Source organism: Myxocyprinus asiaticus, chromosome 48 (assembly GCF_019703515.2).
Source record: "Myxocyprinus asiaticus isolate MX2 ecotype Aquarium Trade chromosome 48, UBuf_Myxa_2, whole genome shotgun sequence".
Classification (NCBI taxonomy): Eukaryota; Metazoa; Chordata; class Actinopteri; order Cypriniformes; family Catostomidae; genus Myxocyprinus; species Myxocyprinus asiaticus.
The window spans coordinates 15072581-15081383 of NC_059391.1; positions in this window are offsets into that span (position 1 = coordinate 15072581).

Here is an 8803-nt window from a genome sequence, read left to right on the forward strand (position 1 = left end):
AGGAGCAAATCTAGCGCGTTGAAAATCACGTAACAGAGAAAATATTATTGTCTGCTATTGTGTCCTGCTTCCTAATATAGCCATTTTAAAACGTAATTGCACAATTAAAAAAAAGTAATTTGTCTGAATTACATCCTCGTCCACTCAGCAGGGATTATCTATCGATCTAAATTAATATTGCAGTCAGGCTAACATCACACGGATTGGATTGTACGGGTCCTACTATATCTCCAACCCCCCTCCTACTATATGCCTAAATATTGTTATTTAGAGCATTTATTTGCAGAAAATGACAACTGGTCAAAATAACAAAAAAGATGCAGTGTTTTCAGACCTCGAATAATGCAAAGAAAACAAGTTCATATTCATTTTTAAACAACACAATACTAATGTTTTAACTTAGAAAGAGTTCAGAAATCAGTATTTGGTGGAATAACCCTGATTTTCAAATCACAGCTTTCATGCGTCTTGGCATGCTCTCTACCAGTCTTTCACATTGCTGCTGGGTGACTTTATGCCACTCCTGGCGCAAAAATTCAAGCAGCTCAGCTTTGTTTGATGGCTTGTGGCCATCCATCTTCCTCTTGATCACATTCCAGAGGTTTTCAATGGGATTCAGATCTGGAGATTCGGCTGGTCATGACAGGGTCTTGATCCGGTGGTCCTCCATCCACACCTTGATTGACCTGTCTGTGTGGCATGGAGCATTGTCCTGATGGAAAAAACAATCCTCAGAGTTGAGGAACATTGTCAGAGCAGAAGGAAGCAAGTTTTCTTCCAGGATAACCTTGTACGTGGCTTGATTCATTCGTCCTTCACAAAGACAAATCTGCCCGATTCCAGCCTTGCTGAAGAACCCCCAGATCATCACCGATCCTCCACCAAATATTACAGTGGGTGCGAGACACTGTGGCTTGAAGGCCTCTCCAGGTCTCCGTCTAACCATTAGACCCCAGGCGGAGGATCGTTAATGATTTTCTGATCTTTGATATTATTGTGATATTATAGGATTTTAAAGCAATAGAAGCTTGCTTGTAATTACATGCGACATTCGGCACTCGCATTTACACACGGAATTGCGCTTTTCATCCGAAAGTGGATCAGTGGGTGCAGAGGCGTTGCAGTCATTTTGGGGGTGACGGTATTCAGTTGTCAGTAGGTGGCTTGCACAGACCCAACACTTACAGTGTAGTATTAATATATTACAGTATATATTAATATATATGATATATTAATATATACGTATTATTTACTTTTAATATTTGTAGTATTTTAAAGATTCAAGTATTGCAAAATAATTGCAAAATTAGCTGCGAAAATAAAGGGCATCTTGTGGAGCACTTGCTTCTGTTTCACACATGACAATAAAAGACTGAGCAAAGCTAGTCCTGAATAAATTATTTTATCAATTACAATAATGACAATTGTGCATGTGCACATTTTTTTTTTTTTTACTCTGTGCTTGTGCATTGTGGGATTTAAATGTATCCAAGTGGCTCAAGTGTTTTGACTATGTTCACCAAAATTTCGTTCAGACACATTTAATGATTCAGTGACCATTTCCGGTGATGCCAGAAGGTGGTGACAAATGAGAGTCTTGTGCAAATCTATCATTTCCCTACAGTTTGTGAGTTGCTGAGCATGACTTTTATCAAAAGACAACAATAAAAGTCTTATAATGATTATGAGTTTCAATAACGTCCGTATGTTTTCATGTATAAAAAAGCATGTCTACATATCTATTCACTTCAGTAAAATGTCTGGGTTCTAAGAACACAGCATATCTATCTTTTTTCCTACAGTTTGTTGACTGCACACCAACATAGAGGTAAAAAACAGGTGCTGGTATTAAAAATAGCTGTACATATTTAAAACAGATCTAGTAATCTGCTTAAATTGGCAAAAATACCCTATCAAACTATTACCTCACAAACATAATGTAAAAAGCATAACTTAATGAAGACTCATGCGCTGATATATACTCCACTTACAATGTGTGCTTAAAAGAAGGATTGTCCTTTGTTTTTTTCTGCAGTGCATTTCACGTAATGCTGCCAATCAAGAATGATATGTGATAACTCTCATTTGTGTGTTCCTCATCTCTAGATTATTTTTGTTATTAACAATTTTTATTGATTCCATTCACAAATTAAATAAACATAACAGAAAATACGGAATCAAATTATATAAATCAAACCTCTCCTCACGAACAAAACTCTAGATGTAGACTTGATGTTTTTTAGAATCCTAGCCCACACTCCCTCCTCCAATACCAAGTTTAAAGGTTTTTTTCTATTATGGTTTTTAAACGTGCCTAATTTTGTTTTAAAGGTCTCATACAATAGATTTACATGCATCCAAGGTCAAAAAACACTTTAATTTGCTCATAATTTAAAATGCAGCATTACCTTTTTTCCCAGTGTCAAAAACGACTCGTTCAATGATCCGTTCTAAAGGATTCATTCTAAACTCCTCCTTTCAGAGAGCCTACTATGCTCTGATTGGTCAGATGTCCCAATCTGATGTGGTTGGTCTACCACTTAGTGTAGTGTTTGAGGGCAGGTCAAAGCTATTTGCGAGCAGCCAATAAAGCCCAGAGGCGGGTTTTTTGTTACCAAATTACATAGGTTAGTACAGGAAGTAAATCTGGAATTACTAATGACTCGTTTCAGGTGTTCAGAATCGGTTCTTTCTTTTGGGAGTCAATAACTCCATTTGTTGTGCACTTTGATTTTTGAAACTTTGCAGTTTTTTTAACTTCACAAACAGCTATATAACAAACTATATGAAAGGTAATATCTGAAAAACCATAATAGGTGCTCTTTAAATCTTTCTCCCATAATCTCTTGAGAGAAGTTGAAGCTCCATCCCCCAGACTCTGAATTAGCAGGGAGTAATACACTGATGCCTCATGACCTTTTTTAAAAGCAGTAATCACCACTCCCAGAGTATCTGCCACTTTAGGGGGGTGTATGCTACTCCTAAAAATAGTACAGAGCAGGTGGCGCAGCTGTAAATACCTAAAGAACTGAGATCTGGGAATCCTAAAATGTAGAACCATATTTTCAAAGGATCTCAACACATCACTCTCATATATGTCACCGAGCGTATTAACCTCCCTCACAATCCACTCTGACCAGCAGAAAGGGGACTTATTAATACATAATTTTGGGTTCAGTCATATGCTCAAGGCAACCTTTAAATAAATGTCGGAATTAAACACTCTGGACACTTTTGTCCATACTGAGTGCAAATGCGAGATAACGGGGTGTAACTTAACTTCTCCGGATAGTTTAACAGAAAGGCTTTGCAATGGCGAAATAGGGGCAAGAACTTCCTGTTCAATACAAAACCAGAGAGGGGCTCTCTCAGGTGGAAGCGACCAATGAGCCAAATGTCTGAGACTGAATGCATAATAATAAAAAAAAATCTTGGGTAGGCGCACCATTGTCAATCAGCCTATGTAATTTATTGAAATGCAATCTGGGACGTTTACCATTCCAAATGAAGGACTTTGCTATGCTATCAAATTGCTTGAAATAAGAGAGGGGTCTACAGGGAGAGATTGTAGCAGGTAGTTGAATTTTGGAATACAATTCATTTTAATAACATTAAACTTCCCAATCATAGATGAATGTAATGAAGCCTACCTGCCCATTTCACTCTAAAACCTTTTTATTAAAGTGTCAAAATTAACTAAATCACACAAATTTGCTGGGAATAAAATGCCCAAATACTTAATGCCCTGTTTGGGCCACTGGAAGGTGCCCGGCTGAAAAGTCGTTACTAGGCAGTACGCTGTCAGAGCCAAAGCTTCGGATTTAGACCAGCTGACTCTGTATCCTGAGAACTTCGAAAAGGAATTAATAAATCTGTGGAGGCAAGGCATAGATCTAGTGGGGTCGGAGACAAATAATAAAATATAATCTGCGTAAAGCAAAAGCTTATGTGCCATACCACCCGCCACCACCCCTGGAAAATCATCCTCCTTTCTTATCACAGCTGCTAATGGTTCCAGGGCAAGACAGAACAATAATGAGGACCTATCCAGAGTAAAATAATCTGAAATTAATCCTTTTCTTTGTACTGCCACTACCGGGTGTATATAAAGTAATTTAATCCATCCAATAAAAGTATTCCCGAACCCATATATTTCCAAAATCTTAAAAAGATAATCCCATTCTACCATATCAAACGAGTTTTCAGCGTCAAGTGAGATGGCAGTGACCGGAGCCTGATCATTCGCCACTGACCACATGATATTGATGAAACGCCTAATGTTATCAGAAGATCTACGGCCCGAATAAAACCCACCTGATCTAGATGTATAAGAGATGTCATAACTTTACTTAATCAGTTAGCCAAAATTTGTGACAAAATTTTAACGTCTAGCTGGATCAGGGAAATTGGACAGTAATTCTTACACTCGTTTGGATCTTTGTCCTTTTTAAGAATCAGACTGATCCGGGCTTGTATCATGGTTGACAGAAGCTTTCCATTCTTTAATGATTCGTATAAACTTCTAGCAAAAGTGGAGCCAGTTCTGTAGCATAAGATCTAAAAAATTCAGCAGCAAAGCCATCTGGCCCCAGAGCCTTGCCTGTAGGCAAGGCCTTAATTACCTCGCCAAGCTCCTCCAAGTTTATCTCAGAATTAAGAGAATGTTTTTGCTCAGTTGTCAGTTTAGGAAGTTCTAATAGTTCCACAAAGTTTCTGATATCTTCATCATTATACGAAGACATGGAACTATAGAGATCAAGAATTCTTTAAAAGCATTATTAATATCAATGGCTGAGGTAAATATTTCACCACCAGCAGATTTCACTGAGGGAATGGGTAGAAAAAGACTCTCTCTGTTTATATATCTAGCCAAAAGCTTCCCTGCTTTGTCCCCCAATTCAAAGTATTACTGTCTTGCCCTGAATAGAAAAAACTCCACCTTCCGTGACAAAATAGCATTATATCTGTATTTCAATTGGGTCAGTTCTCCGAGGCCATTAGACGACATTCTGCGCTTCAGCTCTGCCTCGGCACTTTTAATATTCCCTTCCAATTCCACAAGTTCTTGTGCTTTGGATTTTTTGGTGAATGAGGCATACTGTATGATCCGGCCCCTAAGACCACCTAGAGTGCCTCACAAAGAGGATACTGAGGACCAGTTGGTCTCCATATAGACATTGATTTCAGCCTTTAGCATTTGTTGGAATTCAGGATTTTGCAAAAGGTATACATTAAAGCACCAACTATATGATTTATTTTTCTCTATATGTGGCAACACCTCTAAACACACCAGTGCATGATCTGAGAATAAAATGTTTCCAACTGAGCAATCAACAACAGATGAAATGAGGTACTTAGATATATCTAAGTATAAGTATATTATATAAAACAATGACTCTTCCTAATTTATTTTTACGCTGTTTGAGACATTTGAATTGTAGATGTTTACTTATCAGTGTAATGACTCCCCTGCTCTTACTCGAGCCAGCACTATAAAAAAAATGGCCACCACATATCTTTTCAAATTTTTCAGCTTCCTGTGGAGAAAGGTGTGTTTCTTGAAGAAACACTATATCATATTTCTTACGCTTAATAAGATAAATAACCTTCCTTCTTTTTATGGGGTACCCCAACCCATTCACATTCCACGTGGAGAGAGACAATCCACTCATATTAACATTTGACATTTTGACATGAAAGAAATAATTGATTGTGTCAAAAACAGGATTATAAAGACCACATTCCAACATTAGTGCAACAGTCAAACCCCGAACAGTGCCCAGAACCAAACAAACAGAAAAAAAAGCGCCAACTGGCGTCCATCCCTCAAAACTCAAACAGTACATGTACACCTACGAGAACCTCCACGACAACTTTGCCGCCAGGTTACTCAAATCCTCTGACTCTATTCAAATTTTGTGAGACAGAATTACGCAGCAAAAAAATAATCTATAAAACAAACTCCAGCCAATAGGCAGAATAAACACAAAGAGCATGTAGGTTCATCCATATAACTGTCCTGACAGTGTATTATTCTACAAAATAAACTCCAGCCGCTAGGCAGAACCAGCACAAAATGAGTGTAGATTCTTCAGACAGTCAAACGAATGTTCAGTGAGCCAGTACATTCGGCTGCAACATGAGTGTAAGCAAATAACTTACTCACTCCAATGACATTGCCAGAAATACTCCACAAAATACACTCCAGCCGATAGGCGGAATAAGCACAAAGAGTGTGTAGATTCATCCACAAAACCGTCCCGAAGGTGTGTTGCTCTAAAAAATAAACTCCAGCAGCTAGGCGGAACCAGCACAAAAAGAGCGTGCAGAATCTTCAAACAGTTAAGCGAATGTTCATGAGCCGGTCCATTCGGCTACAACGTGAGTACCACAAAACGACCCACTCACTCCACTGACTTTATGAAGGATATTGCTTGCTGTGGACATGTGAATGTTTTACGGCCATCCTTAGCATCTATTCTCAATTTGGCCGGGAATATCAGTACAAAAGCGACCTTCTGTTGATGTAAAAGTTTCTTATATTCCTTGAATCGATCACGTTTCTCTCTTGTCGAGTTCGCAAAGTCTGGGAACAAGAAAATGCTGTGGTTCTTTCAAGAAAGCCTTCCTTTACTCCCCGCCTCACGTAACACAAGATCTTTATCGGATGATCTCAGAAATTTGGCCAGAATTGACCGGAGCCCGTCTCCCTCAGCGGATCGCTGAGCTGGAACCCTGTGAGCTCGCTCGATTTCCAGCTTATGGCCTGCTATGTCAAGCAGATTCAGAAAGATCCCGTCCAGGAATTCCACAATATTCTGTCCCTCTGCTCCCTCAGGGACTCCCACGATACGAACGTTATACCACTGCTGGCTACGGTTTTCCATGTCCTCCAACATCTCTCAGACACGCTTCAAATCCACCTTGCTTGCTGGCGGATTAGCAGATAATTCCCTCTCCGATGACTCCAGATAATCGATCCGTTTCTCGACATCCCCCACTCGTGACCACATCAGTAAATTTCACCTCCATGGCAGTGATTGGTCGATGTATCACAGCAAGATCTTCCAAGTCAGCAACGACCTTCTCTCGCCACATTTCCCGCAATTCTTCTCAGGGGTGTCAACCTGAGCATGTAAGTGTCTTTTTATGTCTCCAGAGCCCGAGGATTTTGAAATCTTTGACATATTGTCCTCCTAGAACAGTTATGGAACAGAGTGTATCGAATCTCACCGTTTTATGTCATTAAAAGATATTAAAACTAGCAAAGTGCGCAGAGCTCGCCATTCACACGTCCGATCCTCGCATGGCATCAAGTGATTCCTCTCATCTCTAGATTATTAATTTAGAGCAACATCAATGCCGATAAAAAACATGGATAAATGAGCATTGTTGAAAGCAACTTTGTAGAAATGAACAGAGCCGTGCTGATTAGACTCTCTGACTGACGGCCTATTATGTAAGGGTTGTTTCTGCTCATGAAACTCACCTATGATTGGCTGGATGGTTCTTCAATCAGCCCAAAGTAACAAAACGTAAAGAATATTGTATACAAATCCACCATTTGGACAAGTGGAGCGACAGCTAGAGAGAGGAGAGAGAGGAATAACCTGGTTCGCCAGACCCAGATACGCTGTTGCCCGGCCCTCAGCCACTCCCCAACCTCTGGTGGACAACAGCTCGCTCCTCCCCTGGTGTACGGTAGTTGGTCCTCCGGCCATGGGCAGACGGTCCACGCTCTTTTCTCTCTTTTCTGTTTTTTCTATTCTTTTTTTCTATGGGGGGAATGGCAGCGTGCCTCAGATCCTTGGCGGCTGGCAGTGACGTCTCCGTCCCCGGGTGGACGGTCGCGGCTGCTCCTCGGTTAGCTGGTAGTGGCGAGGACTCCACGACAGCGCATACATCCTTCCCCTTTGTCACCAATGTAACAAGGTTAAAATGGGAAAGGAAAAGGCGGGATCTGGCATCTGGCTGAACAGTCAATATAATATCTAATTTAAACAAAAAGACACAAACACAAATACACATGCGGCAGCTGCGTGCGGCTCTCCCTCTCTCGAAATGCCACATTCCGCTGCACTTATCCCTCTCCTCGCCTGATTAGCCTGATTGGGGGCCGGGCATGTGTAGTCACATAGAGTTTGACTGAGAAGTAATTCTGTAAAATTAGCTGTATTTTATCTATTAATGTTCAGTTTTAAGATAGATTATAAGTTATCCAGCCAAAAGTGAGCTCTCTTTATTGACAATAGCCAGTTTTTGACTGTCCAACCAATTGGTGGATTATTATATTTTCACACTCCATTTTCTTTTAATTTGAGCATAGCTGAGTGAAATCCGTCTGTCACAGTACAGATAAGAGACACGATTCCGATGTCTCAAAGTACATTTTGACAAAATGTGTAGTTACTGTGGTTTGTCTTTAAAGGGCAGTATTGTTGTAATGTTTACCAACTTCTTATATAATATACTGTATGTAAAAATGTTTTGACAGCTAACTTGTTAGGTAAAAAATAAAAGAAAATGTCCTTCATGTGATTAAATCTAAATTACCTGCTTTTTTCTAATAAAAAATCTCATTTAATATGACTGAATCAACCTGATTACAATAGGTTACACAAAATGAATCAACAAAGTATTTTTAAAGTTTAAATCAGGTAGAAATAGATGCTCAATGTAAAGATTACAAATTACCCTTTTTTTTTTTTTCATATGGCTATAAGTAAATACAATCCTTATTTGTAAAGGCTTATGGTAAATCAAATTAGTATATTCCATGTGCTCCCTTTTGTTTTACCCCAGT